General features: G+C 40.0%; 1 pseudogene; it reads left to right on the top strand.

The window, feature by feature from the left end:
• Positions 1–242: 242 nt before the first annotated feature.
• LOC138419511 (flavin reductase (NADPH) pseudogene) lies at positions 243–894 on the top strand (annotated as a pseudogene).
• The last annotated feature ends 7,915 nt before the right edge of the window (positions 895–8,809 follow it).

Below are 8,809 nucleotides of genomic sequence, written 5' to 3'. Positions count from 1 at the left end.
AATTCTACTACCACTAGTATATAGTAGTAGAGTTGGATTTAAACTAAAATCTGAATAATTTAGGGGATCAGAAGACTATGGGTGTAGGTTGTACGTATTTTATTAAAGAAAATCATCCCAATTTTCAATATATACAACAGATTTTCTCCGACACCAAATAGGAAATTAATTTGAAGAAGAGTCCAAGTCAGTTCTTGTGTGTCTTTTGACTCCAAGGCCTCACACCCCCACGACCCTGAAGCATGGCTGTTCAGAAGATTGCCCTCTTTGGCGCCATGGGAGGACCGGGCTCACCAACTGGTCAGGTGGTGCAGGTAGGCTATGAGATGACAGTGCTGGTGTGAAACACCTCCTCCAGGCTGCCCACCGAGGGCCCCAGCCAGCCCATGTGATAGAGGGTGATGTCCAGCAGGTGGCTGACATGGCTAGACTGTGACTGGAAAGAACACCATCATCACGCTGCTGGACACCAGCAGTGATCTTGGTCCTGCCACAGTGATGTCTGAGGGTGCCTGGAACATTGTGGGGCCATAAGGGCCCATGACATGGAGCTTGGCCTTCCTACTATGGGACCCATGGAAGGTGCCCCCAAGACTGCAGGATGTGACCAATGACCACATTGGATGCACAAGATACAGCAGGAGTTGGGCCTGAGTTTCATGGCTATGAGGCTACCACATGTAGGAGAACAGCTGCTGAATGGGGCCCCTACTCAGTGACCCTGGATGAATGAGGGCCCTCAAGGTCATCTCCAAACATGAATTGGACCATTTCAGGCTGTGCTGACTCACTGCCAATGAGCACAATGGGAACAGCAACTGCTACTCCCACCAGTACCAACTCTTTCTTGGAGGACAGCACCCAATCAGTCTTGAACCAAGAGCCTCAAATTAAAAAAAAAGAAAGAAAGAGCCCCCAAATGCAGTTAGTACCTTCCTTTTGTAACTAGTACTTAGACAAAGCAGACTCTTGAATCTCATGCTATTCAATAGCCCCAGAAATATAATATCTATTGATAATAAATTTTGCCAATTTCTTACAGTCAATTTATCACCATGATTGATGATATTAAATGTGATATCCCATGCATTAAATGAGCCCTCCAGATGATCAGAGTGAAGCCTGTGGGGAGGAGGAACACACTTTATTAGCTATCTTTTCCTGACACGGTGCTGGCATCAATATCTTCAGAGTATTTGCTGCCATGCACGGCTTTACTTCATCTGCACCAAAACACTTATTTTTCTTTCTTTATGCTCAGTTTGGTTCTTAGTTCAGCTAGAATTTTTTTTTCTTTCTTCCCCAGCAATAGACATCAGTGGTTTGGTTACAGAATTAAGTCTCAGAAGCACAAGTACAATACTTTTTCAGTGAATCCATAAGACAGAGAAATATTCATAGCAGTTAATAGATTTCTCCAAATTTTACATGTAGTCTGGCTCTAATCCACACAGTCAAAGGCTTTCCTATAGTTAGTAAAGCAGAAGTAGATACTTTTTCTGGAATTCCATTGCTTCCTCTATGATCCAGTGAATGTTGGCAATTTGATCTCTGGTTCCTCTGCCTTTTTTAAACCCAGCTTGTACATCTACACATTCTCGGTTCACGTACTGTTGAAGCCTAGCTTGAAGGATTTTGAGCATAGCCTTACTAGCATGTGAAATGAGCAAAATTGTCTGGTAGTTTGAACATTTTTTGGCACTTCCCTTTATTGGGATTAGAACGAAAACTGATCTTCTCCATTCCTGTGGCCACTGCTGAGTTTTCCAAATTTTCCAAATTTGCTGACATATTGAGTGCAGCATTTTAACTGGTGCTGGAGAAGACACTTGAGAGTTTCTTGGATTGCATGGAGAACAAACCAGTCAATCCTAAAGGAAATCAACCCTGACTATTCATTGGAAGGACTGATGCTGAAGCTGAAGCTCCAATACATTGGCTACCTGATGCAAAGAGCCAACTCATTGGAAAAGACCTTGATGCTGGGAAAGATTGAAGGCAAAAGGAGAAGAGGGTGCCAGAGGATGAGATGGTTGGAAGGCATCACCAATTCAATGGAAATTAATTTAAGCAAACTCCAGGAGATAGTGAAGGACAGGGAAGCCTGGCGTACTGCCGGCCGTGGGGTCACAGAGTCAGACACTGCTAAGGGACTGAACAACAACAAAGTCTGCCTGTGACCACTCTTTGCAGTCATACTTGGTCACTTAGATTTAGGATGCTGCCCTCAGGCAAAATTTGAAGAAGCAATACATGTTTTTTGTTCTCCTCAATTTTGCCTTGTTCCAGCAACACACTTTCTCAACTGTTTCGTTTCAAATGAGTTTTAACTAAGGGCCCTTTTCTATATGCAGACAATGGAAGAGCAGATGGCACTTTTTCCAGTGTATCTTAGCCAAGACTCCACTCTGGAAACACAGGCAGTTCTTGTTCAATAGCCCTGAAAAAAAATTGGTACAGTTCATCTCACTTGATTTCATGTCAACTATGACTTAGAAAAGCCTTGAACACAAGTTCATTTTTCATTTTCAGTAATAGTGACCACTGAGTTCTAACTTTACACCAGGTTTTTTACATTCTTTATGTCAAATGTAACTGCAAATCTACTAAGTAGACACTCTTAATACCTCCATTTTATTTTCCTCTTAGTCTCATTATTTAGCTTCAAAGAGATTGAAAAAAATAAAACCCTGGATTTTAATTGATCTCTTAATGATTAGGTGAACTCAGACAAATAAATATTTTACTTTGAAATCTTTGCAATGGGGATATATGACAAGAATTAGGAAGAGATAAAACATCAAGCTAATACTTCTATTTTCCCTTCTTTTACCCATAACAGATATTGTTATCATGTACAGCACTCTTTCTCTCCTAATAGTACTTAAAGACACATAGCTCTTTGGGAAGTTATTCTTAATTTACAGACCTTGAAAAGTTAGATAACATATATTTACATACCCAATACTTGGCTACCTTAGACGTCTCTTCCAAATCTTACATTCTGGATTTCAAGGTATGTCTGCCTCTTAGCTTTTCTACTAATTAAAATCTGTCATTATATATGAAGGGGCTTCTCTGGTGGCTCAGACAGTAAGGAATCTACTTGCAAAGCAGGAGACCCAGGTTCAATCCCTAGGTTGAGAATATGCCCTGGAGAAGGGAATCACTACCCACTCCATTATTCTTGCCTGGAAAATCTCATGGACAGGGAAACCTGGTAGACTACTGTCCATGGGGTTGCAAAAGAGTTGGACATGAATTCCGTCAAATGTCTTTCACCTGTCTTGTCACTGTAATGGGCATTTAAGATGTGTGTGTGCCAAGTTACTCAGTTGTGACTGACTCTTTGTGACCCTGTGGGCTGTAGCCCACCAGGCTCCTCTGTCCATGAGGATTCACCAGACAAGAATACTGGAGGAGGGTTGCCTTACCCTCCTCCAGAGGATCCTCCTGACCCAGTGATCGAACCCAGATCTTTTTATGTCTCTTGCATTGGCAGGTGGGTTCTTTATCACTAGAGCCACCATACAAAAAGTCAATAAAAGTCTCTTGCCTCAAGGGTATATCTAGTTATGACTTTCTTTAAACAGTTTACTTTCATTAAGGCAGGAGCATGTTTGAATTTACTCTTTAAATTTATGTGAGGAGAGAAAAATCTTTGCTCATTTGAATTTTGAAGCATATATTTCCTCAGTGAAAGATTTTCATGAAGACAGACACAGCAGGCAGAACCGCTGCCCCAACAGTTATTTTTGACTTCACCCCTCATGTCAAGCATGACTGAAGTGAAGACCTTCATGCTTGCTGCTACATTTTTTCTGCTAACACTCTTTCTCCTTAAGTACTGTGACTGCGTATCTCCATTTCCTGCCTTAAGGATTCTGAAAGCATCCATCTGTCCCTCTGCTTCATTCCCTATTCACTGTGCCCTTAAAACTACCACCAAACTTGGTCAATTTATAGCAGAATTGTATAGAATCCAAGCTCAGAATAGTCCCTGCAATTGAGTGACAAAAGGCTAAATTAGTTCATCTCTTGTTTCTCTGTTTGGCTTAAACCCAGAAGTTTTCTGGGTACCCAGAATCTTAGGAATAAGGTCCTGGAACTGAAACCCAACCCAAGGGCAGTGCTTAGCAAAAATATGGGTTTGCCAAAGCTTAGTTCAGGCTTAGCAAAAAGCTGTCATGACAAAGGTCATTTGGAAGAGTTAGGGATGAGAGACAAAAAAATCCTATTGGAGTGGGACAGATGCTTGAGAGTAGCTGAAGCAGTAGGTGATGGGAAGAAATCCAGTCAGGCAAACAAAGTATTAAGTAGGTGGCAAAAGAGGATATAGCAACAGCAGCCAGCATGGCAAGCAAAAGGAAAAACTTTTGGTAAGTCAGTTACTGTATTTATTGAGCTTGTATGCTTTCATTTTTTCCTACTGTATGGTAAGCTCCTTTAGGGCAAGAGGTATTAATATATCTAGTCCACTTTTAAACTCTATTGCTATGAATTAAATTTCTATTACTATGTTCCCATGTAAATGCTTCATAGATGCTTGATAAATTCACATAAGAAATAAATGAATGATTGGATTCCACCATTAAACCATCTTCAGACTCCCATATTTCCTCCTTTATGTTATCTTTCAAGTTTTTACCACTTCAATAATTTTAGGATTTCCTTTTCATGAAGCTTATTTTACTCTTTAAACTTTGTGTAAAAAGGATTATTTTTATTATGAGAATGATAAAGAAAATTAACATAGTCTATGTATCAGGGCAACCTAATACAAATACTAATACAAAAACAAATAGTCTGAGGAATATTTTAAGATTAAAATTAACAAAATGAATGGGAGATTGTGAAAGATGAATGGTGGCAAATGCTGAGAAGCACAGCATTATGTTATCAAAGTACTCAGACTTGTGACTTATTACCCAATGCCGAATGTCAACTGCAAAGATGCCAAAGCATTTAAAAAGTATGACACATTGAAAGGCCAGTCTTATCTATCTCACTTAGGCACGTTTTTAAAAATTGTCAGTTATTTTCAAAATCTCAAGGGCCATTAATGCATTTAAAATGTATTAAGGAAGTGGCTTCGTATAGTGACTTTGACAGTTTATAAGACATCTTATCTGCAGCATGATAGTTTGCTTTTCTGAGCCTCAGGTCTTCCAGTTATAACTGGGGATATATAATAATTTTTCTTTAACACACACAAAAGGCTTCAAATGAATTGCCTTGTCCAGTGGCTAGAATACAGTGAAAGTGAAAGTGGCTCAGTCATGTCTGACTCTTTGTGACCCCCTGGGACAATATAGTCCATGGGATTCTCCAAGGCAGAATCCTGGAGTGGGGAGCCTTTCCATTCTCCAGGGGATCTTCCCAACACAGGGATCGAACCCAGGTCTCCCTCATGGCAGGCAGATTCTTTACCAGCTGATTCACAAGGGAAGCCCAAGAATACTGGAGTGGGTAGCCTATCCCTTCCTCAGTGGGTCTTTCCAACCCAAAAATAGAACCGGGGTCTCTTCCACTTCAGGCAGATTCTTTACCAGCTGAACTACGGTCAGTATCTTGATGTAGGTCGGAATCTTTTTAGATATTCAAGAAAGTAGATATTCAGGAGTTACAGGTAGATGCCTTGGAAAGTGGTTGAAACCATTAATGTTAGCATAATGATCAGCTGTGGAGTTCAAAAGCAGACCTCCGAACTTGAGGAAAATAGTCCAGAAAATTACACAGGAATATAGCATCCTACCTGAGTATATGAAGGAAACATCCCCATGTCCTGTGGACTGTAGGATGAGATTGTGAATATGTATGTATCCTAAATTTATGGTTATTGACACTGGGGGACTGGATTAGAAGATAAATGTTCATTTCATACCAAATTGTCAAAATACAGTGCCCTATGATTAGATTTCCTAGAAATAATTAGGAGAGAGCCTGATTGCCAGGTAAAGGGCCAAGCCCAAGAATTTATGAATAGGAGTATTTTTTTAGTCACTCTTTAAATTTATTTTTAATTGAGGGATGGTTACAGTATTGTGCTGGTTTCTGCCATTCATCAACAGGGATCACCCCTAGGTATACATGTGTCCCCTCCCTCTTGAGCCTCCCTCCCACCTCCCACCCTTTCCCACCCTTCTAGGTTGTTACAGAGCCCTGTTTTGAATTCCCTGGGTCATACAGCAAATTTCCACTGGTTCTTTATTTTACATATTTTAGGATATATGTTTCCATACTCCTCTGTCCATTCATCCCACCCTCCTTCCTATCCACCCCATGTCCATAAGTTTATTCTTTATGTCTATGTATCCATTGCTGCCCTGCAAATAGGTTCACCAGTACCATCTTTCTAGATTTCATATATATATATATATATATATATATATATATATATATATGTTGAGATACAATATTTGTTTTTCTCCTTGTGACTCATTTCACTCTGTATAATAAGCTCTAGTTTCATCCACCTCATTAGCACTTACTCAAATGCATTTGAATAGGAGAATCTTTGAAAGTGAAAATCACTTACTTGTGTCCGACTCTTTGTGACCCCATGGAATCAGTCCATGGAATTCTTCAGGCCAGAATACTGGAGTGGGTAGCTGTTCCCTTCTCCAGGGGGTCTTCCCAACTCAGGGATCAAACCCGGGTCTCCTGCATTGCAGGCAGATTTTTTTTACCACCTGAGCCACTAGAGAAGAACAGGAGAATCTTAAGCAACATAAAATTAAGCTGTCAAAACACATTGGTACACAGAATTGATTCCTCTGGAATCCAGTTCAGAAGAATAAATGTTATATCTACTTAAGTCTTCACAATAATTCTGTGAGTATCTCCATTTTAGAGTTAAAGAAACTGAGTTACACATCAAAGGAAACATAGTGGCGTTAGAATCCCATAGTTCCATCTATTCATTATGTACCTGTGATTATGTCCCTTTCTCTCTGCATTTCATTATTCCCATCTGTAAACAGAAGAAAAATAAAATTCACATCTCTAAAAAGTATTCATCCTAATCTATCACTAAATATAGGGCTAGGAGTACATGCAGAAAAGGAAAAGAGAGAAATGGATGATTCAATATAATAATTGTATCCCTCAATTAATTGGTTATAAATATAAGTTCCCTGTATAAAAACAAGTTTAATGTTGGAATTATGAGCACCAAAATCCTATTTCTATCTTTTTCTTCAAGTAAGTCCACACACAAATGCTGGGCATTTAATAAAGACCATACAACACAAGTTTGCTCTTGCCCCCTGCTGAAAATTTGCTTCATTTCTGATCTTGTCTGCAGCCTGTACCATTTATCTCAGTGACAGCAAAAGAAACTTGGGATTAGCTATTAACCAGTAAATAGTATAGCCCCCAAGCTTCTTGGCAGTGCCACCTGGAAATACAAATAATCACAGACTCCCTAGGGTAGGAGACCATGTCCTTGGTCAATGAGGTGAGAAGAGGACAGAGGGTAATGAGCAGACCGCCTAGTATTTTTCTTATTTTATTCCCCTGCTGTTCTAATGTGAAGCCAGGTTAAGGACATAGGGCACATTTTAGAGATTAGTTATAGTTAAAATTATAACAGCCAATAAGATTTTATGCTTAAATTAGGCACATATCATTCATTAATTTATTCATTCTTCCATTCAGTCATTTGAAAAATATCTGCTGAGCACCTTCTTTGTGTCAAGTTTGGTCAACAGCAACAAAGGACACAGAAACAAATAGGGTTTCTGGCTTCAAGAAGCTCATACCATAGAAGGGCTATGCACAGTAAACATTTATTCATTTTTTCACAGATAGTTTTATGTGCCTAATAAATCACAGATGGTCAGTATACAAGCTAGCTAGTAAGGCTTTGAAGCTCCGAACAAAAGAGAGCCACGTGGAGTTTGGAGTATGAATTCCTACCTAATGAAGCTATCAGTTTGTGGAATATTATGAGGAGTCTACAGTGGTTTTCCATCAGCTCGTTTCAGTTCAGTTCAGTTCAGTTCAGTCGTGTCCAACTCTTTGCAACCCCATGAATCACAGCACGCCAGGCCTCCCTGTCCATCACCAACTCCTGATGTTTACCCAAACTCATGTCCATCAAGTCGATGATGCCATCCAGGCATCTCATTCTCTGTCGTCCCCTTCTCCTCCTGCCCCCAAATCCCTCACAGCATCAGGGTCTTTTCCAATGAGTCAGCTCTTCACATGAGGTGGCCAAAGTATTGGAGTTTCAGCTTCAGCTTGTCAAATTCATCCTCATCCTCAGGGCCTTGGCTTTTGCTCTCCCCCTTATCTGGTTTGCCATTGCTCACCTCTTCATGTGATTGGCTCTTCTCTCACATTTAGATCTCAATGCAAATCTTACCTTCTCAGGAATTAGATTCTTGGCCAGCCAATGCAAAGCAAACTTTGCCTCTTCCCTTGATTTTTCTCATTAAACTTGGTTTCATTGTTTTCAAAGCATTTAATATAAAAAGTGTCATGTTTATGTATTTTTTGTCAGTTTATTTATATGTGTTCCCGATAAATACATGTTGCTTGAATGGATGGCTTGAATAAATGAATAGTTCAATGAGGACATAGGAAAGGAGCATCTTATCCTGCCTACGAGAGAAAGGAAGACCTCACGCAAAAGAGTGTCATCTTCCATGAGAAAAAGTTATGTTAAACCAGAAATTGGCCAAAGCAGAGGCATTTCCAGGCTATAGAAGCACAATGTTCAAAGGCATCGCATACTAGGGAGTGTGTGTCAGTGTGCCAAGTGTCCCTGGACTTGTGATTATGTTGGGAAGTGACAAAGGAGGCT

The sequence above is a fragment of the Ovis canadensis genome, chromosome 14, assembly GCF_042477335.2.
Source record: "Ovis canadensis isolate MfBH-ARS-UI-01 breed Bighorn chromosome 14, ARS-UI_OviCan_v2, whole genome shotgun sequence".
NCBI lineage: Eukaryota > Metazoa > Chordata > Mammalia > Artiodactyla > Bovidae > Ovis > Ovis canadensis.
This window is presented reverse-complemented; position numbering and strand designations above follow the sequence as displayed.